Here is a 27949-nt window from a genome sequence, read left to right on the forward strand (position 1 = left end):
TTGCAATGCTGATTTGGCACATGAACAAGACATGGTGTTTCTAATTTTTAGTTCATTAAACAATTCTTTGAAGGACAATTCCATCCTCCATCATCACATAATTCTGTACCTGAACCAAAAGAAGATTAGTACTTCCTTCGTAAACTAATATAAGAGCATTTAGATCATTATTTTAGTTATCTAAACACTCTTATATTAGTTTACACAGGGAGTACTTAGAAACTAATCAATTGTCGTGAGAGAACAGTGTATAGTATGCGTAAAATATCATGTACGCTAATGACATTACCACATGGATTAAAAGCCAAGTAAAGTTGTATATCAAAATTGTATCTCCGCCAAAAGTTTCATCTCGAGCTTACTATTAACCTAAAAGAATTCAACAATTAAAGCTTCAAAATCGTAACAAAATAGTAGGAATTTAAAATGTTCATTATTCCATGGAGGTTCTGGAATGGACACCATGCAAAACCCAAAGGACAAGCAAACCATAGTAGTTTGTATGAAAATGATTAGCATCATGAAAGAACAATTTTATTGATTTTTTTCCTTTTGGAGGTACTGACATGCACCTTTAGGTTAATAGTTGTGTCATTGTTGCAGTAACACATGTCCCATACTCGAGAGGGGGCCTGAAAAAGAGGGCAGGTTTTACCTACAGAAGGGGCAAAGAAGGCGAGTTCAGTTTCTTCACATTTGTTGAGCACGATCTATTTAATACTTCCTCTGATTCTAAATATAAGACTTTTTAGAAGTTTCACTAAAAGACTACATACAAATGTATATAGACACACTTTAGAGTGTAGATTCACTCATTTTACTTCGTATGTAGTCCCTTAGTGGAATCTGTAAAAAGACTTATATTTAGGAACGAGGGAGTAATTGATGGGCAGAGGAGACAAAGGCATCCATTCGTGGTTGTCTTTCGAATGTGTTAAGAAAAATACATAGAACATAAATCACTTGAAAATCCCATACATTGATCCGTACATAAATATAGCTTCCCATGACATCTTAATTTCTTCCTACAAGCATACATGTAAAATGAGTTAGAAAATATGAGTCACTCCATGAATTTATGCAGCAATGCAAATACATCACAACGGTCATAGCAAGGATAATACCATGAATTTCTACAGTAATAGCCCAAAACTACGATGTGCTCCTAACAATTTATCCTAGCTAGCATGTTGACCACTACCTTAAAATGCAACATCATTGATAATACCCACCACTTCACCAGGGGAGTAATTCCCTAATAAACAATATGACCTCCATATAGATCATTTCAAACTATAATGGATTCAACTAATTATCGCTAAAGAAAATACATAGTTATGTACAAAAATGGTCAATAAAAATCTAAATGTTCAGTGGAACATCCAAAGATGGGGAAAAATTAGTGATCGTGCATCAATGGTGTCAATGATGTGCACCTTTACCTGATATGGAAGTGATAACCCACAAGTATAGGGGATCGCAACAATTTTCGACGGTAGAGTATTGAACCCAAATTTATTGATTCGACACAAGGGGAAGCCAAAGAATATTCTCAAGTATTAGCAGTTGAGTTGTCAATTCAACCACACCTGAAAGATTTAGTATCTGCATTAAAGTATCAGTAGCAAAGTAGTGTGAAATCAATAGTAGCAACAGTAACCAGTAGCAAAAGTGACAGCAATAGCGACAAAGTAACAATAGTAGCAATGACAGTAGTAGCAGCAAAGTAACGTAGCAAGGACCAGTAGGAAAAACTCGTAGGCATTGGATCGGTGATGGATGATTATGCCGGATGTTATTCATCATGCAACAGTTATAACCTCGAGAGATATGTAACTAGCTCTAGTTCGTCAATGTAATGTAGGCATGTATTCCGTATGTAGTCATACGTGCTTAGGGAAAAGAACTTGCATGACATCTATTGTCCATCCCTCCCGTGGCAGCGGGGTCCTAATGGAAACTACGGGATATTAAGGTTCTCCTTTTAATAAAGAACCGGACCAACGCATTAACACTTAGTGAATACATGAACTCCTCATACTATGGTCATCTCCGGGAGTAGTTCCGGCTATTTTCACTCCGGGGTTGCCGGGTCATAACACATAGTAGGTGACTACAACTTGCAAGATAGGATCAAGAACACACATATATTGTTAACAACATAATAGGTTCAAATCTGAAATCATGGCACTCGGGCCCTAGTGACAAGCATTAAGCACGGCAAAGTAGTGGCAACATCAATCTCAGAACATAGTGGATACTAGGGATCAATCCCCGTCAAAACTAACTCGATTACATGATAGATCTCATCCAACCCATCATCGTCCAGCAAGCCTACGATGAGATTACTCACGAACGGTGAAGAGCATCATGGAATTGGCGATGAAGGAAGGTTGGTGATGACGATGGCGATGATCTCCCCTCTCTGGAGCCCAGAACGGACTCCAGATCTGCCCTCCACACGAAGAACAGGAGGTGGCGGCGCCTCCGTATCGTAAAACGCGATGAACTCTTCTCCCTGATTTTTTTCCAGACGAAAGAGACTAAATAGAGCTGATATTGGAGGCGGTGGAGCAACGTGGGCCCCACAAGCCTACCACGCACAGCCAGGGGGCCCCGTGCCTGGTGGGCTTGTGGGCTCTCAGCTCCATCCCTCCGGTTGATTCTTGCGCCAGTATTTTTCATATATTCTACAAAAAATCCCCATAAAGTTCCAGGTCCTTCTAAGAACTTTTATTTCTGCGCAAAAACAACACCATGGCAATTCTGCTGAAAACGGCGTTAGTCCAAAACATGCAAATTAGAGTCCATTCAAATCATGCAAATTAGAGTCCAAAACAAGGGCAAAAGAGTTTGGAAAAGTAGTGTCACACCCAGATGCGACCCTATCCTCAATTTGGCACGGGGGCCTCGTCAGGGATAGAAACGCATCTCGTCGTGTCGTAAGAATGGATTTCGTTACAAGTACATGTACTGAAAAGGAGAGATATATAAAGAATTGGCTTACACTCGCCACAAGCTACATCAGAGTCACATCAGTACATTACATAATCATCAAGAGTAAGAGCAGGGTCCGACTACGGACGAAAACAAACGACAAAAGAAGAACGACGTCCATCCTTGCTATCCCAGGCTGCCGGACTGGAACCCATCCTAGATCGATGAAGAAGAAGAAGAAGAAGAAGAAGCAACTCCAAATGAACAGTCAACGCGCTCGCGTCAAGTAACCTTAACCTGTACCTGCAACTGGTGTTGTAGTAATCTGTGAGCCACAGGGGACTCACAATCTCATTTCCAAAGGTATCAAGACTAGCAAAGCTTAATGGGTGAGGTATGGTTAAGTGGTGAGATTGCAGCAGCGGCTAAGCATATATTTGGTGGCTAACTTACGAGTGCAAGAAATAAGAGGGGGAAGATCTACGCATAACGAACGTGAACTACTGATGATCAAATGAATGATCCTGAACACCTACCTACATCAGACATAACCCCACCGTGTCCTCGATCGGAGAAGGAACTCACGAAAGAGACAGTCACGGTTACGCACACAGTTGGAAAGTTTTAATTAAGTTAACTTCAAGTTATCTAGAACCAGTGTTAAACAAAGTTTCCACGTTACCACATAACCGTGGGCACGGCTTTCCGAAAAGATTTAACCCTGCAGGGGTGCTCCAACTAGTCCATCACAAATTACCACAAGCCGCATAGAAATCCTCAATCACGAAGCTCGCGATCTCGTCGGATTCCCTAGTGGAAAACCTCAACTCTGAGATTACCCAAAGCATCACCGGAATCCCGATGCACAAGATATCTCATCAGAGGTAAAACTAATCCAGCAAGGCCGCCCGACGTGTCGACGATCCCGATAGGAGTCGCGTACCTCGTTCTCAGGACACGGCGGATGAGCTAGACGTCAGGATCGCTAAACCTCCTGGTGACCAGAGGGGCGCCGAACATCGCTCAGGTGGGCCCAACACTCATGAGGAGCATTGGCCCGGGGGTTGATTAAATTATCCCCGGGGCCCGGGAAGTCCCTATGCAATTTTATTAGGTGATTAGGCAAATGTAGTACCAAAGTTGGGCCTTGCCAGACCAGCTTTAATCTAAAACGAATTATCAAGGGGGTCCCCATAACAACCCCGATCGTGTTAGGAGCGCTCATTTATGGAACATAACACCGGTAGCCGGAAACTAAGGGGGCAAAGGTGGAACAAAACACCAGGCTAGAAAAGGCCGAGCCTTCCACCTTTACTAAGTATATAGCTGCATTAAATTAAATAGCATTTAATATGGTGATATAACAAGGAACCCATGTTTTCACATGGAAGCATCTGCACCTGCAACTAGCAACGCTAACACAGGGTAAAGCAAGCGGTAACATAGCCAATCAGTGGTTTGCTAGGTCGAACAGGTTGAAGGTAATCATGGCATTGTTGAGAGGCTGATATTTAACATGTGGTAGGCAACGAGACATAATCGATAGAAGCGATAAAACTAGCATGTCAATGATAGTAATGGTATCTGGGGAAATGATCATCTTGCCTGAGATCCCGCTTGGAAGAAGAATGCCTCCGTGAAGCAGACGAACTGACGTAGTCGAACGGGTCCTCACAATCCGGCACGTTGCGGAACTCTATCGAGACAAAGCAAACCGGAAACACAAATCAACACACGGATTCACCACACGATGCAAGGCACATATGATGCATGAACGGTCTAATGCAAGGCATGACAATCACAACAATCCAACACTACACATTAAGTGAAGCTCGATATGCAACGAGTTGCATATTGACGAAACTCCACGTTTATTTATTTAGTTCTATCCCGATTAGATACACGGCAATATTAAATGTGGTTAAACATGGCAAGAGGTGAAGCGCAATTAAACTACCTATCTAGGCATTTTAAATGAGGTCAGAAATGTCATATAGCATCTCCGAAACGACCTCACATGTTAATTTACAATTCTGTCCAGATCTGAACTAATCACATTTTAAGTTTGTTAAACAGCAAAACAAAGTGGTTCACGTGATGCTACGCGACGTGCTGGTCCATTTACATAAATTTCACAACTCCAACGGAGCTACGGACAAATAGTTACGTCCTAAACCGTTTTCAACACGTCGAGACGCAAACCGATGCAAACAGCACACTAAACAGATCTAATTATGCATGAGAGTTGGTTTTTTGTGAAACTACAGAAAATTCTAAGCAACTTATATGTTGAAATCATTTTAATCCGATGCACGGTTTAGAAACTACGCTCGTTTGAAAAACAACGCCTTTTTCTGAAATTAACAAAATCCCTGAGAATTGGAAAAATCACACGATGTTTAAAAAAAACATAATGGGCCGAATTGCACCATAGTGCAGTGTCCCAGGGATGAAATAGGCCCAAGAAAGCTGGGTGCAAGACAGAAAAAAATAAACCCATGGCCAGCAAAATTTTTGGCACTCATGGGATTTGATCCCACGACCTCCTCGACCAGGGAAAGTACTCCAACAACTGTACTGTTGTTAGCGATCATACAAAAACAAAAGGACAACGCTAGATTAACCACTACTTGCCAGAACGGAAACCAGGAACCAACATAGTTTCAGATCTGGGGATTTCTCACTTCACGGGACAGAGCCCGGCGCCCATGGCGAAAATACACAGAGGAGGACCGGGATGAGCTCGAAGACGCACAAATCTGATCACGGGACTCGGTCTCATGGAGTTCCTGGCCGGATCCCACATGTTGTGGTGGAGCTGCTCAAACGGGGCGAGGTCGGGGCACTGACCACGGCGACGCGCAGCAGCATGGGCCACCTGATGCCCGGAGGCGCGCGGCTCCAGCGGGCGAGGGAGGCCAGCGACGGCAGCTGGCGCGCAGGAGGCCTCGGGGTCGGGCAACGACGGCTCTGCTAGGGTTGAAGCTTCAGATCCCAAGGTGTTGAAGGTGGTCTGCCATGGCAAGGCTCCTACAGCTGATCTCTCCTCGTTCCCTGACAGAGAAATGAAAAAAAACGAGAGGGAGAGATGAGAGAAAGAGAGAGGAAGGAGGAGAGCGACGCGGCAGGGCACTGGCCTGGGTGACACGGGCTTGGCCGCGGCTCGGGAAGGCTCCGGTCACTGGACCAGACTAGGGAGGCCGAAGGTTGAGTTCGGAGGTGATAGCTCCTGGTTGGATGCGGTGCAAAACAAGGAGGAGGGGGCTAGCGCACTGATTGGGGAGGATGAGATCCCGAGGAAGGAGGAGGCTGGTCGGGTGGCGGCTGCGAGGGGATTGGGTTGGATGGGACAGACCAGGACTAGGGTTGCCGCATATAAATAACATGGTTGGACGTGTTTAGACCCTACGATCTATATCGACGATCGGGATTAAATATGTTAGGGGAGACCAATGGACAAACCGATGACGGTTTCCGGTAAAACGGGGTAGATCCGGATCTAATGGTCACGACCTTCGGGTTCGGGTTCCGGGAGGTTTTTTTCGGACTGAGCCGCGCGCGTAGGGTTGATGCACTGTGCAGAGGGGCTAGGCGGAGATGAGAGGGAAAACGGGCACCCGGCAACGTATTTTTAAAACACCGACGAACGTCCGACGATATACCGAATACGGTGCCGCTACGGTCGACCGTTCGGGTACCAGACGGTCTCCGATCGCGACGAAATTCGACAGGCGGCCTAGCTATAACTAATCACGACCGCATGCCAAGTTTCACCTCGATCAAATAAAGTTTTACGCATACTTTTAAAACAGGGTTTCGACGGTGCCGCGGGCGCGTGCGTGTGCGGTCGGCCTCAGAACAGACAACGACGTGAACCGGCAACCAACAACGGATGCAAGTTTTGAAAACGGGCGGCAACGGAGATGCCGATGCAATGTAGATGATGCGCATGATGCGATGATGATGCGACAAATAAAATAAGTCACACGACAAAAATGGAATAGAAGGGGAATCTTCTGGAACGTCGGCATCGGGCTGTCACAAGTAAATACGACGGAGACGTATGAGGAAGCATGATGTCTTGCATGATATCTAGCAAGACATGAGCGCACCTTCATATCACTTCGTACATAATTATATCAAAGCTACATCTAACCTGATTTTGCAAGTTCAATGCATGACTTGTACATACACGTATGCATAATTATATCAGAGCAACATCTAACCTGATTTTGCACCATACATAATTATATCAGAGCTACATTTAACACGTAACATGACGGCGACCACATATGGGTTAAGCTTTTCATATAATGATCCATCTAACATATATATGAGAGACAACAAAGGCAATGTAATATATCTTATAAACCTTTGATTGAATAAACTTCTCACAAACACAAGTCGTATATAAAGACCAAAATGACTGGACATGAAAATAGAGCATACAAATATGAAACAATGGTGCAAGAGCGAAACTTGAAAGGTTGCAGCAACTGCCCAGTGAGCAGACATACAAATTCAGTGGATAAATTTTAAATAAACATGGGGAACCATTGAAACAAACTATATTTACAGGATAATAGTTGTAGAAATAAAGTAAAACACTATAAAATTGTCTCAGATCATTGCCAACCCATTTGAATGAAGTTAGTAACGGATATTGTCCAATCAGCCGAAAAAATTAGTTGGAAATAACAATAAATATTTGAAATTTTAATTGCATCACGCAGAGGTAGTTAGAACTGAGAATCATACCTAACTGATTTTTTTCTCAAAGCATGTATGTATACCATGACCTTCAAGGACCAGCAGGTTAGCACTGCTATGCAAGTTAGCGCTGCTATGCAGAGAGTCGGGTATAGCCCCTCCATGTCTGCTCCCAGCTCTATCAGTGGACCGCCACCATCTCCCGTAGCAGCTCCAGTGACGTCCCTTCCGATCAGGGGCCTCCACATCAGCGCTCACCACAAGCAGTGCACACACCGCTGCTACATGGTCGTCCCCGCCATGACGTGCAACAACATCAACTCGTCAGTTATTTTAAAAAAGGGGTGTGATGTTTTGTTTTAGATGTGGACCTTCTTTAGGCTTGAACAAATTTCAAATCTGTTTTTCTGTGAATTCATTCGGACACAAAGTTTTTTACATATTCTAGAAAGAACTATCATACACGTTGTGTTTCAAAATTTCCCTAACATCTAGTATAAAGCACAATTCATTCCCAAAAAAGGGAAATAAGAAATTTTCAACAGCATCCAACTTGCATAAATATAACTACATTCACTACTAAACAGTTTGTCTTCAAAGTCACATGGTCTCAAGGCAAAAATTGGAAGGCAAATGCTATCTACCACTTGCAACATTTCTAGATGCTCAAAGGTGTCAAATACATTTCTGTATATGAAAATAATTAGTACCTCCAAATTTACAGCCTTAATACACCTCATTGAGTTAGTAACTCTGAGCTTAAATACCATAGCTGAGAATTAGTTCTTTGACAAAATAGCAATTTTTTGTTGAGTGTATGGTTAAGTTGAAAAAAATACTTTTCTCTCATTCATACACAAAGTTATCCAGATATGTTGGGTTTCCAACTCATACTATGATTTAGATGCATACCGACCATCATCTGTATAACCATAGAGGAGAATAACTGAAGAAACCTTGACAATGAAAACCAAAAATAAACTGCCACAAAGAAATAAACTTTATAATCAATCAAGCTTGGGGGCCGGTTCATTTGAAGAAGAGAAGGATCAGCAAAGGAAATAGCATATCAAGAAAAAAAACATTAGAAAGTAAACAAGTTTGCTCATCATTTATTTGTTGCCCTTTTGATGAACATAATTATATTTTAATTTTCGCTAATGTTTTCTTATTTTTTTCTATCAAACTACCATATATGGTACGCGAAGAAGCATTTACCTGAAGGCATTAATATATTTTTTAGCTTTTTAGTCTTCCTGAAATAGGTAAAAGGCCAGTGTGGTGGAAATATTAAAAAGATACATACTATAAATTCAAAGACAAACCAAGCTTTCAAATGATGATTATGTGGTATTGCAAGGTATTGAAACGAACTCCGATATCCAAATGTACTGTAAAATAAAACAATTTAACATCTGTTGTGAATGAGCAACAAGTATCAATCAGTTTTACAATTGCTAATTTAGATTCCAAGGGGCTATATTTCTTTATGCAACTGCTATAAATAAATTAAATATGATGAGACTCAGACTATACATACACAAAGCTGAATGTGTAAGATCGACATCGTCCCCTAAGTACTTCTCTTCTCATCTGCTTCCAGGTGGATGTTTTGAATGTTCAACAAAAAATAAAATTGAGAAATGCATGGATAGATAATTGCAACCTCGGTTTATTTATAGATGAAGGTGTTGAGTGAATTACATCCAACCAAAAACAAACCTTAATTTGAGATATATAGTTTGATGCCTTACCTACAGGTTGATGGAGTATGCCAATCTGCATGTTGGAACAAAATTTTCCATAGGAGAGCAAGCAGAGGTTAACATCAGAATTTTCCATGAGAAAGCAAGCAGAGGTTATCATTGTTTAGAGGAGACTAATGTAGAGTACCAACCCGATATTTCTTGCATGCTCCATACTTCCATTGTCGGCATGAAAATGAAGCACTGCCACCATTGACGGCTCCTCCAAATTCCTGTCGGTGTAAGCATGGTGGAGAACATACAATGCTGCATGAGTCAATCCAAAGAAGCAAAGAGCGTAGGAAAACAGACGGTTGACTATGGAAAGAGAGGAGAAGAGAACCACCACTTTTGCACAGTTCATTATATGAGTCAAATTACAATGGTTATATTCCAAGGTCATTTGACAGCCCCTATTTTACAAAGCATGGCTTCGATGAACATACCACTCATCTACTCTTAACGTTACACATCACCTAAGCTAGCACTCATTACAGAAAACTTCATGTTGTCGTCGTATGTAGAGGTGTAGTTCAAATTATGATGAATTATCTGCACTATTTATCATCGACAGTTATGAAGTTACTGCCTTTAGTTGACAGTTCACACATTATATAGGGATGTATATGCAATGATATATTTAAGACTGAAACAAGATTTATAATACCTACCAGCTACAATTAATCGAACTGCAGTAACATATGTGTGGCTTAGGCAAATGTAACATGAATTGGCCTATACTATGAAGGACATACAAATGAAATTTTCTCCGGAGTACCATTAACCTAACGATTGTATAGTGAGATGCATGCAACCATTAGATTTATTGTTACTGGCCTAAGAATTTCTGTATTTCCGCCTCAGAATGTAAAAATCCATCCCTAAATCTGCCTGCCGTCCATGCATTTACCACAAATCTCATCCCCTGATGCTCCTCGATGGTGCACCTCCTCGCATTGCTGCCCCTTGATGGTGCACCTCCTTCCACGACGGCGCAACCAGCGTCCTTGCTTGACCACATGGGATCGACCGGTAGGTCCTCCCAGCGGCTTGTCGACGGGATGCTCGCCTTGGCTTCCATCCTGGAGGCTCGCCAACGGTATCCCATTTTCCTTGGCTCAAGGTGGAGGCGGCCCCTGACCTCTTGTGTGTCACCTGTAACGGCAGCTTCATTGATCCCAGTATTGCGCTGGAGATCGCCGAAAAGAGACATGCGGTGTTGGGGGCTGCTACTGACCGCCGAAAGCCGCCGGCATCGCCTGAGGAGAGGGGGAGCGTCGTGTGACCATTGCTAACCGTAGACGTCGCCTGCTCCCTGAACGCGATCTGAGGAAGGAGGGAGAGAAGAGAGGGGGCGGGGATCATGCGAGATGTGAGCAGCGGGGGCGGAGATCATGGGGGCGGGTAATCGCCGTTCGCGGCAAGGACTGTGGCTACCGTGGCCATGAGGCGGACGAGAAGGGCGGCGAGAGGCATGGATTGGCCATGCTAAGATGAGGGTCGGCGAGGAGGGTAACGACAGGAGCGATGGTGTGGGGAAGTTGGGGCCTGAGAGTTGGACATGTGTTCATGGGGTTTTCGGCCATGGATGCGCGTAGCTGTGGCATGGTTATCCCAATTTTTAGTCGTGCGGGGGGAGGTGCGAGCGGATTTTCCAATCGTAGGGGGAGAAAGAGATTTTTTTAATTAAACCGACTGGTTTTTGAAGGGTTGAATAAAAATCGGTGGGGGAACGTGGGTGGGAGGGTAGCCAGCGTTAGCGTTGGGAGGGGGAGATCGAAGGAGGTCGAACCATCACGATAGACGGCAGATCCCCCTTTAATAGTAGAGATGTTCGCCGATGCAAAAAATGTTCTTAAATTCCTAAAACTAGACATATTTTAAATTTGACGACTAAATTTTGAATTAAATGTTTTTTTATTTTATGAACACATTATTCAGTGCTTTATTTAATTTGATGAATTTTAAGTAAAAATCATGAATATATTTTAATATACAATGAGAGTTTTTTGAAATTTGGTGGACATTTTTTAATTTGACGAAGAAATTATGAATTTGTTGTATCAAATTTCAATTAGATTATTTTTTAATTCAATTCACATTCGTTTGAATTGATAATATTTTTCGAACTGGATGGAGAATAGTCCAATTGGATGAACATAAAGTGTTTATGGTTTTATTGTTTTTGGAAAATTATAATTATTTTCAGGAAATGAAAAAGGAAAGGAAAAAGGTAACAAATAAAATAGAATAGAAAAAAAAGGAAAATGCGAATTAGAAAAATCCGTATTGGCCTACTAGGCCCGACGAAAATTACTAGTGAGAAGGTAAGGTGCCCGTTTAGACAACTGTCGACCGGAGGTTTTCAGGGGGCCACCTATGGGATACATTTTGCGTCTAGCTTCGCACAGGCAACCGATTAGACCGCTGCCTCTAGCAAAGCGACTGGGCTGGCCCAGTTAATCAGCTCATTCCTTTTTCGCTGTTTATTTACTTTATTGTTTTATTTTTGTCTTATTCTTTATTTTATTTTGTGTTCCTCTTTCTATTTTTTCTAAAAGACTTTTTGTTTTGAATTGTTTTGAATTTATGAAACTTAATCAGCTTTTGTATTTAAAAACAAAAATTATAAATGGGAATATTTTTGAATCTGAAGCATTTTTGAAAATATCAAAAAATAAAAACAGGAGCATTTCAAAGCATAGAACATTTTTTTAAGTACATTTTTTGAGATTTGTAAACGATTTTTGAAGTGGGATCAATTTTTGCAACTTATGTACACTTTTTGAAACATGAACAATTTTTTCAACTTAAGTACATTTTTAGAAACGATAAACATATTTCAGAAAATGAAGAACATTTTTTACAATTCCTGATCATTTTAAAATCATGAACTTTTTCAGTTTTGGTGAAAACACTTTGAAATTGTGAACAATTATTTTTTTTAAAAGAAAGATTTTACGTAAAACAGGAACATTTTTTGCAGCAGTGTGAAAACAAGAATATTTTATAGAAAATGTGACCAATTTATGAAAAAAACACATTTTTTGAATTTTGTAAACAATTTTTGAAGCGGGAACATTTTCCAACTTATGTACACTTATTGAAATTCGGACATTTTTTGAACTTACATACACTTTATGAAAAGGCAAACATTTTTTAGAAAAAGAAGAACAATTTTTAAAATTCCCGAACATTTTCAAATCATGAAAAGTTTTAGAATTTGTGATAAAAATTGGAACAAGTTTTCATTTTGTGAACATATTTTAAAAAAGAGACATTTTTCCTAAAACAGTGTCATTTTTTATAAAAATGTGAAAACAAGAATATTTTTCGAAAATTGTGAGAAATTTATGAAAAAGGAACATTTCCTGAAATTAGTAAGGAAATTTTGAGGTGGGAACATTTATTCAACTTATGTACACTTTTTGAAACAGAAACGTTTTCTGCACTTACGTACAAAATTTGAAAAGTCAAACATATCTAGAAAATGAAGAAGATTGTTTAAAATTCCCGAGCATTTTTAAATCATAAACATTTTTAGAATTGGTGAGCAAAATTTGAACAAGTTTTCAATTCGTGACCAAAAATTTAAAAAGAGAAACATTTTTCGTAAAACAGGAACATTTATGACAAAAATGTGAAATCAACAACAGTTTTGAAATTTTTGACCAATTTTTGAAAAATGGAACATTTTCTGAAAAATCTGTTGTGAATGAGCAACAAGTATCGATTAGTTTTACAATTGCTAATTTAGATTCCAAGGGGCTATATTTCTTTATGCAACTGCTATAAATAAATTAAATATGATGAGACTCAGACTATACATACACAAAGCTGAATGTGTAAGATCGACATCGTCCCCTAAGTACTTCTCATCTCATCTGCTTCCTGGTGGATGCTTTGAATGTTCAACAAAAAATAAAATTGAGAAATGCATGGATAGATAATTGCAACCTCGGTTTATTTATAGATGAACGGTGTTGAGTGAATTACATCCAACCAAAAACAAACCTTAATTTGAGATATATAGTTTGATGCCTTACCTACAGGTTGATGGAGTATGCCAATCTGCATGTTGGAACAAAATTTTCCATAGGAGAGCAAGCAGAGGTTAACATCAGAATTTTCCATGAGAAAGCAAGCAGATATTATCATTGTTTAGAGGAGACTAATGTAGAGTACCAACCCGATATTTCTTGCATGCTCCATACTTCCATTGTCGGCATGAAAATGAAGCACTGCCACCATTGACGGCTCCTCCAAATTCCTGTCGGTGTAAGCATGGTGGAGAACATACAATGCTGCATGAGTCAATCCAAAGAAGCAAAGAGCGTAGGAAAACAGACGATTGACTATCGAAAGAGAGGAGAAGAGAACCACCACTTTTGCACAGTTCATTATATGAGTCAAATTACAATGGTTATATTCCAAGGTCATTTGACAGTCCCTATTTTACAATGCATGGCTTCGATGAACATACCACTCATCTACTCTTAACGTTACACATCACCTAAGCTAGCACTCATTGCAGAAAACTTCATATTGTCGTCGTATGTAGAGGTGTAGTTCAAATTATGATGAATTATGTGCACTATTTATCATCGGCAGTTATGAAGTTACTGCCTTTAGTTGACAGTTCACACATTATATAGGGATGTATATGCAATGATATATTTAAGACTGAAACAAGATTTATAATACCTACCAACTACAATTAATCGAACTGCAGTAACATATGTGTGGCTTAGGCAAATGTAACATGAATTGGCCTATACTATGAAGGACATACAAATGAAATTTTCTCTGGAGTACCATTAACCTAACGATTGTATAGTGAGATGCATGCAACCATTAGATTTATTGTTGCTGGCCTAAGAATTTCTGTATTTCCGCCTCAGAATGTAAAAATCCATCCCTAAATCTGCCTGCCGTCCATGCATTTACCACAAATCTCATCCCCTGATGCTCCTCGATGGTGCACCTCCTCGCATTGCTGCCCCTTGATGGTGCACCTCCTTCCACGACGGCGCAACCAGCGTCCTTGCTTGACCACATGGGATCGACCGGTAGGTCCTCCCAGCGGCTTGTCGACGGGATGCTCGCCTTGGCTTCCATCCTGGAGGCTCGCCAACGGTATCCCATTTTCCTTGGCTCAAGGTGGAGGCGGCCCCTGACCTCTTGTGTGTCACCTGTAACGGCAGCTTCATTGATCCCAGTATTGCGCTGGAGATCGCCGAAAAGAGACATGCGGTGTTGGGGGCTGCTACTGACCGCCGAAAGCCGCCGGCATCGCCTGAGGAGAGGGGGAGCGTCGTGTGACCATTGCTAACCGTAGACGTCGTCTGCTCCCCGAACGCGATCTGAGGAAGGAGGGAGAGAAGAGAGGGGGCGGGGATCATGCGAGATGTGAGCAGCGGGGGCGGAGATCATGGGGGCGGGTAATCGCCGTTCGCGGCAAGGACTGTGGCTACCGTGGCCATGAGGCGGACGAGAAGGGCGGCGAGAGGCATGGATTGGCCATGCTAAGATGAGGGTCGGCGAGGAGGGTAACGACAGGAGCGATGGTGTGGGGAAGTTGGGGCCTGAGAGTTGGACATGTGTTCATGGGGTTTTCGGCCATGGATGCGCGTAGCTGTGGCATGGTTATCCCAATTTTTAGTCGTGCGGGGGGAGGTGCGAGCGGATTTTCCAATCGTAGGGGGAGAAAGAGATTTTTTTAATTAAACCGACTGGTTTTTGAAGGGTTGAATAAAAATCGGTGGGGGAACATGGGTGGGAGGGTAGCCAGCGTTAGCGTTGGGAGGGGGAGATCGAAGGAGGTTGTGACATCCTCGACTTTTGCAACAGTAATTATTGTAATTAAGCTACAGTGATCAACCGCTAATGATGCCACGTCATCGAATTCCCATCTCAGACCCGCGTTGATTCGAGTCTGTCCGGATCCAAAATTTGAAAGCAAAAGAAAAAGTACTTTATAAGTTCATTACAAATATTAAAAGAATATGTATATGAAAGAGAGATTTAGAAGTATGTATAATAAATTGAAAAAGAAAGTATAATAAAAGAAAGTATTAAAAAAAGAAAAATCAATTAGTAAAATAAATAATAAAAGAAAGAAAAGAAATTAGAAAGAAAGAAAAAGAAAAAAATATGTATATAAAAAAAAGGGCAATCCCCCCCTGGCCGAGCTGGGCCAAAAGGGCCCAACTGGCCAGGCCCCCGCGCCCCCTCCCTGGCTCAAACCCTAGCCGCCACCTCGCTACTCCCCTCCCCCTGAGCGCCGCCGCCAGCCACCCCCCTCGTGGGGGGCCCCACCCCCCCACCGACGGCCCCTCACCCCACGAGAGGCCCCTCCCCACCTCTCGTTCACCCCACCTCCCATAACTCCCTCCTCTCCTCCCGTGACACCCACCCTCCCCTGCCGAGCCCCCCATCGATCTCCCACGACCCCTCTCCCCCACGCCAGATCCCCCACCGAGCCCTTCTCCCATCCCGCCGGCGGCCTTCCTTCCCCCCCCCCCCCCCCCCCCCCCCCCGCCGGCGAGCAGCCCTCCCACCGGCGAGCCACCCCGGGGCCCCTCCCTCCATCCTCTCCACCGCCTCCTCCTACCCCGGCGCCCCCCCCCCCGTCGGTCCCCTCATCCTCCTCCCCCGGCGGCCCCTCATCCTCCCGGCCGGCGAGCCGCCCCCCACCTCGGCCCTCCATCCCGCCGGCCGCCCCCCGGGAGCCCCGTCGGCCTTCTCCCGCTCGGTCCGGGAGGGACCGGGCAGGGAGACCGGCCTCCCTCGGCCCCTTCACCACGCCGGCGAGCCCCTCCCCCATCGGGCCTCCCCTACGTCATCACCTCGCCGGATCCGGCCGGCTCCCCCTCGCCGGCGCGTCATCACCATCATCACCGCCCGTCTCCACCGGAACCACGCCGTCTCCACCGTCACCTTCGTGCGAACTCCGGCTTCACCGGCCCGTCTCGTCACCGTCGGTGAGCCCCTCCTCGGGCTCCTCCCACCATGTCGATCTCCTCGCCGTCCCGGTTCCGTTCCGGCAAACGGGACCTCGATCCGTCGACGGTAGACTCCGGTAGGAGGATTCGAACTTTTGGTTCTTCTAGGTGGAGTTAGCAGAGAGTTCTCTGTGTGTTAACAGTGAGAGAGAGATGAGTGTTGTGAGAGAAAAGAAAAATGAATAAAAACAAATGATGTATTAAATGCGTATGTATGTATGTATGTATGTATGAGATGTGATGTATGTATTTGCGTATATGGATATTTAAAGAAATACGGTATTTGCACGGTTAGGTATCTAATAAAAGTAGATGAGAAAATAGCCTTAGGTCACTTACCGGTGGGGCCAATGCACCCGCTGTCTATGACAGGGAGGCCCCACGCGAGAGTTAATATAAATTATAAAAATAATGTTTTTCTTAAATAAATAAATAAATAGATATATTAGTTAAAATAATTAATTAACATAATTAGAGTATGACACGTGGGTCCCTCGTTGAATTAATCTGATTAATAAATAATTAATCTTAATAAAAACTTGTGCCTATGACGTTCGGGACCCGCAGGTCAGTTGACCGGTCAAATGTTGATGTCAGCATGACATCGCGATGATGTCATAATAGGATTTTACTAAATCTTTTAAATCTGTTTTTAATTCTTAAATAATTAATAAAACTTTGAAAATTAATATTAAATAATCCGTAAGTCAGATCAAAATAATTTCAACATGAAAGTTGATCAGCAAAACGAGACGAATCCGGATACACGGCCCGTTCGTCTGTCACGCGTCCCTAGCATAGCAAACATGGAACTTTCCATCGTTTCCAGTGTAACCGGTAGTAGCCCGAGACCCGGAAAATATCGTCAGATATTCTTCCGACCCGTCTATGACGGATGTTGCTGCGTTAGTTCATGTCTAGCCTGCATCTTTCCATGTCATGCTTTGTGTTGCATCGGTGCTATTATTTATTGTTTCTTCCCCCTCTTCTTACCGGTAGACCCCGAGACTGACGCTGCTGCCGGGTACATCTACGACCCTGCCGATCAGTCCTTTGCCGCAGAGCAGCAAGGCAAGCAAACTCTCCTTGATCATTCCTATATCGCCTATGTCTTTCTTCCTACTGCTTGCATTAGTATTTTGCTACTGTTGTAGTTGGCTCCTATATCTGATGCATAGCCTGTTTTTGATGAACTGCTACTTTCAGTCCTGTACTTTTAATATGCTTAGTATAGGTGGAGCAGTCATCCCCTCTGACCCCGTAGCTCAGTTGCCCCGCTTGTTTTCAAATCTCGATCTTTGATCGACGAGCCAGACCCGACACAGCACATTCACCCCCCTTCGTTGTACGACGCTACAGAGATACTATCGGGTACCGAGGGTGACACCTCGCTAAGTACTCCTGATGATATCTCTATAGTATAGCTAGTCGGTCGTGGTTATCGAGGGTGATTCCTCTTTCACCATTCCTGATGACGCCTCTGTCGTGCAACCCCGCGAGTGTGGGACCCCCGAGGGTGATTCCTCTAAGCCCACCTTGACGGGTACATTGTTCGAGATCCAACGAGGGTGATACCTCGGATTCCCCCCGATGTTACGACCACACAGTTACTCGACCATGTTACTGGGATCATTGGTGATTAGTTGTAAGCCGGGTGGATTCCCGTGAGACTGTGTTGCTGGCCTAATTAAAATGCTAATGGATTTGGGTATTTGATCTGGGTTGGTCGGAGACCTTTTCGCACTAACCGGCTACGCGGGAAGAATTATGGGTACTCGGCGTCGCGGTATCAGCCGAAGCTTTTCAGATGCCAGCAGTGTAGCGGTGCGCGCCCGAGTGGTCCCGAGATGCATCGCGCTTGTGATTAAGGGATGCTAGGACTGACGTCGGCCGCCCACGCCACGTGCAGGAGCGTGAAGGGGAACTGGTCCCATGAACCCTTTGTGCTTAGGATTTAGACCGGCGGGCTGGCCTCTCTGATTAGTCTTAGGTGGGGCTGCGACGTGTCGATATTCCGAGGCCGGGCAGGACCCAGAAAAGTATGTCCGGCCAGAGTGTTATCGAGCGTGACGGGACATGTGGTGCACCCCTGCAGGGATGAAAATTAACTATTCGGATAGCCGTGTCCACGGTTACAGGACGACTTGGAGTTGTGCCCCGATCTTTTACAACTACAATTGTTACTTAACTGGAATTAGTTTGCCTCGGGATTGTTTCCTCGCAGGGAGTCGAGGGAGGATCTTTAGGCGTGACCTCACTTTAATATTGCTGTAATAATATGACTATTAATGTGTTACCCCTGTTCTACTCTCGTCTAGTGCTGCAAGACCCTGAAGATGCTAGTCTTCGATAGGACTAGGCCTTCTCTCTCTTTTCTCGCATTGCTGCAGTCAGTCCACATATAACCCCCCTTTCTTTGATACTGATGCATAATTAGAATAGTTCTGATGTAAGACTTGCGAGTACTTTGGATGAGTACTCACCGCTGCTTTGCTCCCCCCTTGTCCCCTTGATCCGTTTGCTGCGACCAGATGATGAAGCCCAGGAGATGGAGGTCCCCGCCGCCGACGACTGCTACCCCGACGGTGCCTACTACTACGTGGAGGCCGCTGATGATCAGGAGTAGTTAGGAGGTTCCCAGGCAGGAGGTCTCGCCTCGTTCGATCGTTGTATCTTTTGTGCTAGCCTTCTCTAAGGCACCCCATGTTGTTTTATGTTTGTACTCAGATATTTGTTGCTTCCGCTGACTCGTGTGTTTATCGAGCTTTCGTATTCTAGCCCTCGAGGCCCCTGGCTTGTAATATGAAGCTGATGTTATTTTATTTGTGTCTAGAGTTGTGTTGTGATATCTCCCCGTGAGTCCTTGGGTTTGATCGTACGCATTTGCGTGTATGATTAGCGTACGATTAAGCCGAGGGCGTCACAGAGGTCGAACCATCACGATAGACGGCAGATCCCCCTTTAATAGTAGAGATGTTCGCCGATGCAAAAAATGTTCTTAAATTCCTAAAACTAGACATATTTTAAATTTGACGACTAAATTTTGAATTAAATGTTTTTTTATTTTATGAACACATTATTCAGTGCTTTATTTAATTTGATGAATTTTAAGTAAAAATCATGAATATATTTTAATATACAATGAGAGTTTTTTGAAATTTGGTGGACATTTTTTAATTTGACGAAGAAATTATGAATTTGTTGTATCAAATTTCAATTAGATTATTTTTTAATTCAATTCACATTCGTTTGAATTGATAATATTTTTCGAACTAGATGAAGAATAGTCCAATTGGATGAACATAAAGTGTTTATGGTTTTATTGTTTTTGGAAAATTATAATTATTTTCAGGAAATGAAAAAGGAAAGGAAAAAGGTAAAAAATAAAATAGACTAGAAAAAAAAGGAAAATGCGAATTAGAAAAATCCGTATTGGCCTACTAGGCCCGACGAAAATTACTAGTGAGAAGGTAAGGTGCCCGTTTAGACAACTGTCGACCGGAGGTTTTCGGGGGGCCACCTATTGGATACATTTTGCGTCTAGCTTCGCACAGGCAACCGATTAGACCGCTGCCTCTAGCAAAGCGACTGGGCTGGCCAGCTAATCAGCTCATTCCTTTTTCGCTGTTTATTTACTTTATTGTTTTATTTTTGTCTTATTCTTTATTTTATTTTGTGTTCCTCTTTCTATTTTTTCTAAAAGGCTTTTTGTTTTGAATTGTTTTGAATTTATGAAACTTAATCAGCTTTTGTATTTAGAAACAAAAATTATAAATGGGAATATTTTTGAATCTGAAGCATTTTTTAAAATATCAAAAAATAAAAACTGGAGCATTTCAAAGCATAGAGCATTTTTTTAAGGGAGACGCTACGCGTCCGCCGACGGATACGTAAGAAGTATCCACCACCGGTATAGCCGTCCAATATAACCGCCGTCGTCCGTCCGATCCGAGATCTTCCAACCAAATAGAACCTGAAACTGCTGCTCAGTTTCAGAAACTGATAGCCTGCTGCGGTTCCTACAGACTACGCCAACCGCAGCCACCGCGTCCAACCACCGCGAAGCCGGCCGCAGCCACCGCCTCCAACCACCGTGGCGCCGCCCCGGTAGCAACTGCTCCAACCACTGCGGCGCTGCCCGCAAACCTACGCCGCCCCGCAACCTCACGACGCCGCCAGCGCCGGCGTGCCTGAACTCCATGGCGCACCACATCGCGCGCAAGACGTTCGGATCGGACGCCAACCTAGCTGACCTAGCCCGGCCATCTTTCTCAGCTCCAAGCGCCTTCGGGGAGCTTCCGCCGTGAGCTGGATCTTCGAGTTGTTTCGCAAATCCTTCGGTGGTGTTTCCTGAACCCACATCGAGCAGATCCCGTCAACGAAATTCGGTGAGACCTCCTGTTTCTGAAACTGTAGCTCTGATCCAAAGTGAAAAGAATGAACACCTGTGTCTTTCTAAACCTGTTCCTGAACCTGCCTAATTTCTGAACTTGTTCCTGAACCTGCCTAGTTTCTGAACCTGTTCTGACTTTTTTTACTAGTGAAATAATGACACTGTTGCTGAACTTTGTTGCAGAAACAAATGCCTAGTTTCTGAAATTAGTTGGAATGAACCTATTCCTCTGATATAACATAGCAAAAATGAGCCTCTATAGCTTCAGAAACTGAACCTGAAATGAACTGAATTTCAGTTACATATTCCTCTGAATGAACCTAGTTTCAGAAACTGAACCTGAAATGAACTGAATTTCAGTTACATATTCCTCTGAATGAACCTAGTTTCAGAAACTGAACCTGAAAAATTTGCCTGTTTAGTTGTCCCCCTGCTCCCAATTTCAGTTACTATTGATTTGATTTTGATATGTGATTTTTGAGGTATGAAATGATTGTTGCACAATAATTGTGTTGCAGGTACATGTAACTGAAGGTGAAGGAAGCTATGTCCATGGAAATTTTTCTGCTCCTGGTGATGAAGATTCAGAAGGTTTGTTGTTTGCTGAAGATGCTGAAGATGCAAGCCAATATGATTCAGATGATGGAGATGTTTCTTCCCAGCCGCTGCCGCCCTATGTTGGGATGGTGTTTGACACAGTTGACGATGCTCGCAAATTCTACAACGACTATGCATTCAAGTTGGGTTTTGGAACGCATATATCTACTTCAAAATTCACCCAAAAGAGAGGCCAAAAGAAAGAGGATGCAACCCTGATAAAGAGGGTCTTTCGATGCGTGCACGCTAGAAAACCCGTTAAAACGGAAACCAGCAGCACGTCAAAGAGCATTGCAACTGGAACCAGCAACTCTTGTAGGCAGCCTAGTGAGGGGATGGATGTCACAAGAAAACGTCAAAAAAACAGAATGCTCCGTCATGATTGTAAGGCGCATATGATTGTTGGGCTAAGGGAGGGGAGGTGGACAGTGACTTGTTTTGTTGCGGAGCATACACATCCGATGATGGATCAGCCGGAGCGTGTTAGGTACTACCGCTCCCATCGCAGCATACCCAGCGAGGATTACCAACTGTTGTTGACGATGCATGATGTGAACCTCTCCAATTCAGAATGCATGAGTGTCCTTGGTAGGATCCATGGAGGTGACACTAGGATACTCCCGTATGTGAAGAGAGACGTTACAAATGAACGTGCAAAGCTCCGTAGAGGGTTAACATTCCGAGACATGGATATGACAGTGAAGTATTTTGAGAGGAGGAAGGGTGAGAATCAAGAGTTTTTCTTTGCGAAACAGCAAGATCCTGCAACAAACTCTGTGACTGCCTTGTTTTGGGTTGATGGGAGAACAAGGGCGTTGTACCCGAAATACAAAGATTATGTATTCTTCGATACAACATTCTGCACAAACAGATACAACATGCCATTTGCTCCTATAGTTGGTGTAAACAACCACCTCCAGACAATTGCACTAGGATGTGCCCTGTTGCCGGATGAAACTATTGACACATTTAAGTGGGTGTTCCAGCAGTGGATGGTTGCGATGGATAACGAGCATCCTGCCAGCATCATGACTGACCAGGACCAAGCCATGGCAACATCCATTGATCAAGTGTTCCCGAACACTTGCCATAGGTGTTGCAAGTTTCATGTGCTTAGCAATGCACGGTCCAAGTTGGGGAGGTTGTTGAGCACGAACGAGGCTTTTGCAGATGTGTTCTACACTTGTATCAACCAATCTGAAACTGTTTTAGAATTTGAGGAAACATGGCAGCACATGTTGCATGGTTTTGAAGTTGCAGAAAACAAACACCTCAAGAATATGTGGCGAACAAGGCACACGTGGGCACCAGCATATTTCAAGAACAAATTCTTCCCGTTCACAAGCACAACAGGCAGGTCTGAGGGGCTCAACTCATATTTCAAGACCCTGATTCGACCAGCTGACTCCGTTTGGAGGTTTGTGCAGCAATATGAAATGTGTCAGGAAACTATGCTTGATCGTGAGGACAATGCTGGATTCACTGGTGAAACAACAGCTCCACCACTATACTCTTGGTAGACATACTTCTCATGATTTTACAAAAAATCAAAAAGCAAAACAAAAAAATTGTTGTTGTTGACTTATTTTTTCTTATGTTGTTGCAGCTACAACATTGAGCGCCAAGCTGCTGCGTACTACACCCGCAATGTCTTTGGTAAGTTTCAGAAACAGGTGACAGCTTCTACTGGCTTCATTATCAACCAAGACATTGACTACCAAGGACATGGTGCCATGTTTGAGCTGAAAGCAACCTCCTATGAGAATCCGAAGGCATATTCTGTGCGTGTTGTGATGGACGAAGGGCTGTTTGAGTGCAACTGCCACTACTTTGAGATGAATGGGCTGATTTGTGCACACATAATAAGGGCAATGGTTCATCTCAACGTGCAAGTAATTCCGCAGCAATACTTATTGGAGAGATGGTCTGAAGCAGCCACAACAAGCATGGGTAGGACTGGCAGGTTGCTGGACTTTGGGCACCCCTCGACAAACACTCTGAAATACAACTCGCTGTGTCGAAGGTTGACATGGCTTGCCTCTAATGCATGTTGCAATGATGATGCCTACAGAATATTGGATGATGCAATTAAAGCCCTTGAGCCTGCCATAGCAGCGGCCAAGAGAGGAGCCATGCATGTTCAACAAGCTGCACAGCAGAGTGAACCTCCAACAGCAGCTGCTGCGGCAACGGTACCACTAAATGGTGACATGCGACAATACCAAAGCTCCGATATGTTTCAAAACCCAGCTCGTGTGCCTAAGGAAGGGCGACCAACTGATAGAGAGAAGAGAAAGAAGACGCTTGTAGAGCAGCGAGATGATGAACAAAAGAAGAAGATGAAAAATCAAGACAAAAAAGCAACAACGTCAGGCAAGACAACAGCTCCAAAAAGGACTGTTCGCTGCAAGCACTGCAACGAATTAGGACACAACATTCAAACATGTGGCACCCTAAGAGCTGCAATGGAGGCAACAACTGCACCACAAAAATGCCAATTCTACTCTGTGGTTGGACATGCAGTTCCACAATGTCAGTACTTGAGAGCTGTGCTTGCAAATGATCAAAGAGTTGGCCAAATGACGCAACTAAACCTGTAGGAAAAAAGATTGACAAAAAAATGGAGGCGACCAAACAGTAGACAATTTTTTTGTTTTATTTTCATCTTGATAAACAATAGACAGTGTTTGGAAAAACAGGGTCTGATTCATGTAGCTTCAGTTATTGTTGATCATATATTTTGTAACTGTACTTATTTCATCTCGTTATACAAAGTTTGATATATACTATTACCTGCAACGAATGTCATGCTGCATAAAATGTGTTGCAGAAATGATTTACAAATAGAAACCCTGTTTCAGAAATGTGGCTGGAAGTAATGTAGCGAGAAAATAAGGAAGCAAAAATACAGTGTGGTCCCTGTTCATGATCTTGTTGTGTTTTAGTTGCTGCAAAAAAAAATACAGTGTGTCCCCTGTTCATGATCTTGTTACGGAAAAAATCTTGTTTATGTTGATTTTCATTTTTGCAAGGGCGTGCATATCTTGCAGAGATATATCCATGAGAAAAATTACTAATGTACCAAAATGTTACATAAAAAAACATGTTACACAGACATCATCAGGATCATCCATCAGGAAAAACACATCATCAGGATCAGGAAACTACCCGTTTGTATTTGGGATTTTGTCATGTGTACAAATGAGGATCAGGTAACTGCAAGCTAGATAATGTACCAGCTAGATAATGTACCACATCTACTAGAGAACTCCGTTGCAAAAACATGTCGCGTACTCATGCACTGAAAAAAAAGAAGCCTAAACTACTACTAGCTACGTCTTGTTGCGGTCGACCATGCACTTGAATCTAAGACTTTTTCAGCAACTTCTGGAGCTCCTCCTCCGAGCTGAGTGTGTTTTGCGGGTGTTTGAAAAGCTTTGCTGCGATGTACTTGCGGAAGTTGAGCAACGAAGTTGTGTCCTGATCGTACACATCAACAAAAAGAAAAACACATGTTTAGATACTGCTAGCAAAAAAAAGGGAAAAGCTATTGTGTGTGCAACAGAGATTACGCAACACATGTTTCACAAAAAAAATGAGTAGCAAGAAAAGAGGAAAGGCAAAGTCATACTGTGCTGAATGGCTTTAACCCTTTTGCAGTTAAATTCTCCATGTATAGAATAGCAAACAAGCCGCAATCAAATCTGCCAGGGGAAAAAGGTTGGAGAAAAATGAGATCACATATATGAAATAAAAAGTTTGCCATAAATAATGTATAATTGCGGAAAACACTACGTTGTTGACTGTTTTGGGTAGCCTGATGGATTGAAGCGCTCAAACTTGTCTAGATCATGCTTCCATGGGTTTCTTTCCCTGACCAGAGTTTTGAAGTTCTCTATCTGCAAAAATGGAGGTTGGTTGCTTTCGAAACATTGATTTGAAAAAAATCATGGATGGCGAGAAAAGAAGAAAACAAATGCTAACCCATACCAAATTGCAACAAGGCTTCTCGAGGATGCTGACATAGTCAGAGTCTTGACTGTTGGAGTCGAAAACGTTTAACTGTTTATGCATCAAGTTTACAACGACAAGCGCCCAATGATCTTGTTTCACAATGGTGAAGAACAACTGCAAAAATGAATTATACAGGGGTCGGTTGGTGTTGTCATGGGGGACGCTGGCCAATCTGTGGTGGCCTGGTACTGTCATGCATATCGTGGAGTTGCAGAAAAAGCATATGCAAAAATGAAAATACTACTGCCCTGACTCTCGACACACTGGATGCTATCTACTGGTTTCAATGCAGAAGCAAAAAGTTTTAAAAAAAGTCGCAGCATGTCAAAGGCAGAAGCACATTTTAAAACATTTTTAGTTGGAGAATTAGTTGCAGCATTTTTTATTGCATAATTGGTGTTGTTGTAGTTATTTCTGCAACGGTGGAAGAATTATTTTGCAACGGTGGTCTAGTTGTTGAAAGTTTCTGCAACATATGTCATGGTTCTGAAATTAACAAAAAGCCTTACTTGATCACATTTGGCAATGTCGTTCTTCTCACAGGCCCTTTTGAAATCTTTGTTGCATGAATTTGGATTGAATGAACTTGGGTCCACACTGAGTTTTGTCTGTATACATAAGCAAAAACATCGCAACAAACAGAAAGTGAAAAAGGAGTGTGGCTATCATCTAAAACATACTATGTTGCGTTGAAAATTGTCAAGTGACAACAATATGGAACAAGATGGATAGTTAACTCACAGCAACATGCGGTGAGAATGCAAACTTCCTAGGCTTGCTTGAGTTGTACATGTGCTCAATGTTGAAACTTTCAATATAGAGTGACATCACCTCGTTGTTCACATGAGCCCGCTTTTTGAGCCCGTTGCTGAAATGTTTGAATGAAATATCGAAACCACCTATCCTTATGAATGAAGGGCTAATTTGTTACAAGAGAGGACAGAAACTTGGTTAGTAGTTGTGAAACTATTGTTCTGGTTTATTTTATCTCAGCACACAAAAAAGAAAAAATGCATGAAAAGAAACTTACAGTGGCTCGCCTCGAGGTGGGTCCTTTATCTTGTAATTGGTACAACAGTACCTCTGGTATATCGCATCATCCATTGCATCAATTTTTTTCTTCTTCATTTTCGGCAACTTTGCTGCGGTTGTTTCGGTAGGTGCAGCTCGCTTAAGTGTAGGATGCTTCTGATCATGGCCTCGCCCGCTGCTGACTTCAACCTGTGCCTCCTCTGTTATATCATCAATACAAGCTTCTGCCCAAAAAAATGAAAAAAGATAGCGGAAAGAAATAGTGAGTAACAGTTTTGAATCATACATGTGCTGAGTTTCAAAAATAAAGAAAAGTGGAGTGACATGTTGCGTAAACAAAAAAATGCAGGAATGACTTATAGAAACCTGCAGGGGCAGTTGATATTGGCGGGATCCTCGCAAGTGGAGTGACATCATAAACAGGACCGGGTGAAGTGGCAGCAGCAAAAAGGTTGTCAAACTTCGGGCTCCCCTCTCGAATCTCCATGAATGACTCAATATCAACAGCAGGTGACCTAGGAGGTGATTCAACTTGTGGCACATCCTGAAACAGCAAAGCACCGGGGCTACCAGGTTCAAAAAATCCAAAAGAAGGCCCATCTTCAAGAGTTCCTGGCCTCCTAATCAAATTCCCGCATGGGTAGGATGTGCTGCGAGGCGACATTCGTTCAAATTTGTTTGCTTCGCTGCATATACCTTCTCCCTTTGCATTGCTGAAATCAATTCCAGAGTTGAGCTTACTCTTACTCTTGTGGGGTTGATGGGCAAAATCTCTTTTACCGACTAAAACTTTTGTTTCAACGCTATTTGTGTCAATCAGTTGAGAGGCTTGCTGCACAGTTGAGGCTGTGAACGTGCATTGAGCAGTTGCTGTAGTAACTTGTACCCTGATTTCATGCTGCTTAGGCTGCTGCGGAGATGAAATATTCACAGTTGCATTGGCAGTTCCTGTAGTACTGTCAAGTTGCTTCTGCTGTTGCGGAGACGAGTCTCTAGCAGTTGCATTGCATGTGGCAGGAGCAGGAGCTGCTGGTACATCAAAAGTGACATCTGGGCATTCATGTTTTGCTTCGTCAGTCCTAAATCCATCTTTCGATGCCTCAGACAACATCAGTCCCATTCGTTTGCGGTAGATGCCCTCCAACAAACTCCCAAAAGAGCTCAATGCACCTTTAAGTTCTGCAGCATGGATATCTTTGTGCTTGTTGAATATAGCACGCATGTGTGGGGGCAGCTGGATTGCATAAAAAACAAAAAACATTAGCTACAAAAGTTTTCATATTTCCCATCAAGCAAAAAAGAAACAAGAATGCAAGAAAAAAGCAGAGAGTTGCAAAAAAGAAAAAAAAATGCAATATGGCTCACCTCTGAATCCTCAAATGTGGGTAGAGGGTGCAGCCAGTCCTCCAAAGAGCCGCAAACATCATCACCACCCCCCATGTTTTTCGGAGGTGGCTCATGCACATTCCGCGCTCTGCCATCAGCTTCGTTTGTATCACTTTCTGTTGGTTGTTCAG

At 43.0% G+C, this 27949-nt stretch overlaps 1 long non-coding RNA gene across 1 annotated transcript; it reads right to left on the reverse strand.

Moving 5' to 3' along the window:
- Nucleotides 1-316: 316 nt before the first annotated feature.
- Nucleotides 317-9420, reverse strand: LOC123439663. The gene is made up of 3 exons (XR_006630129.1): nt 9402-9420; nt 9188-9240; nt 317-369 (listed from the first exon to the last, which is right to left on the reverse strand). It is a non-coding gene; the product is annotated as an uncharacterized LOC123439663 (long non-coding RNA).
- Nucleotides 9421-27949: the final 18529 nt, after the last annotated feature.

This window comes from Hordeum vulgare, chromosome 3H (assembly GCF_904849725.1).
Source record: "Hordeum vulgare subsp. vulgare chromosome 3H, MorexV3_pseudomolecules_assembly, whole genome shotgun sequence".
Lineage (NCBI taxonomy): Eukaryota > Viridiplantae > Streptophyta > Magnoliopsida > Poales > Poaceae > Hordeum > Hordeum vulgare.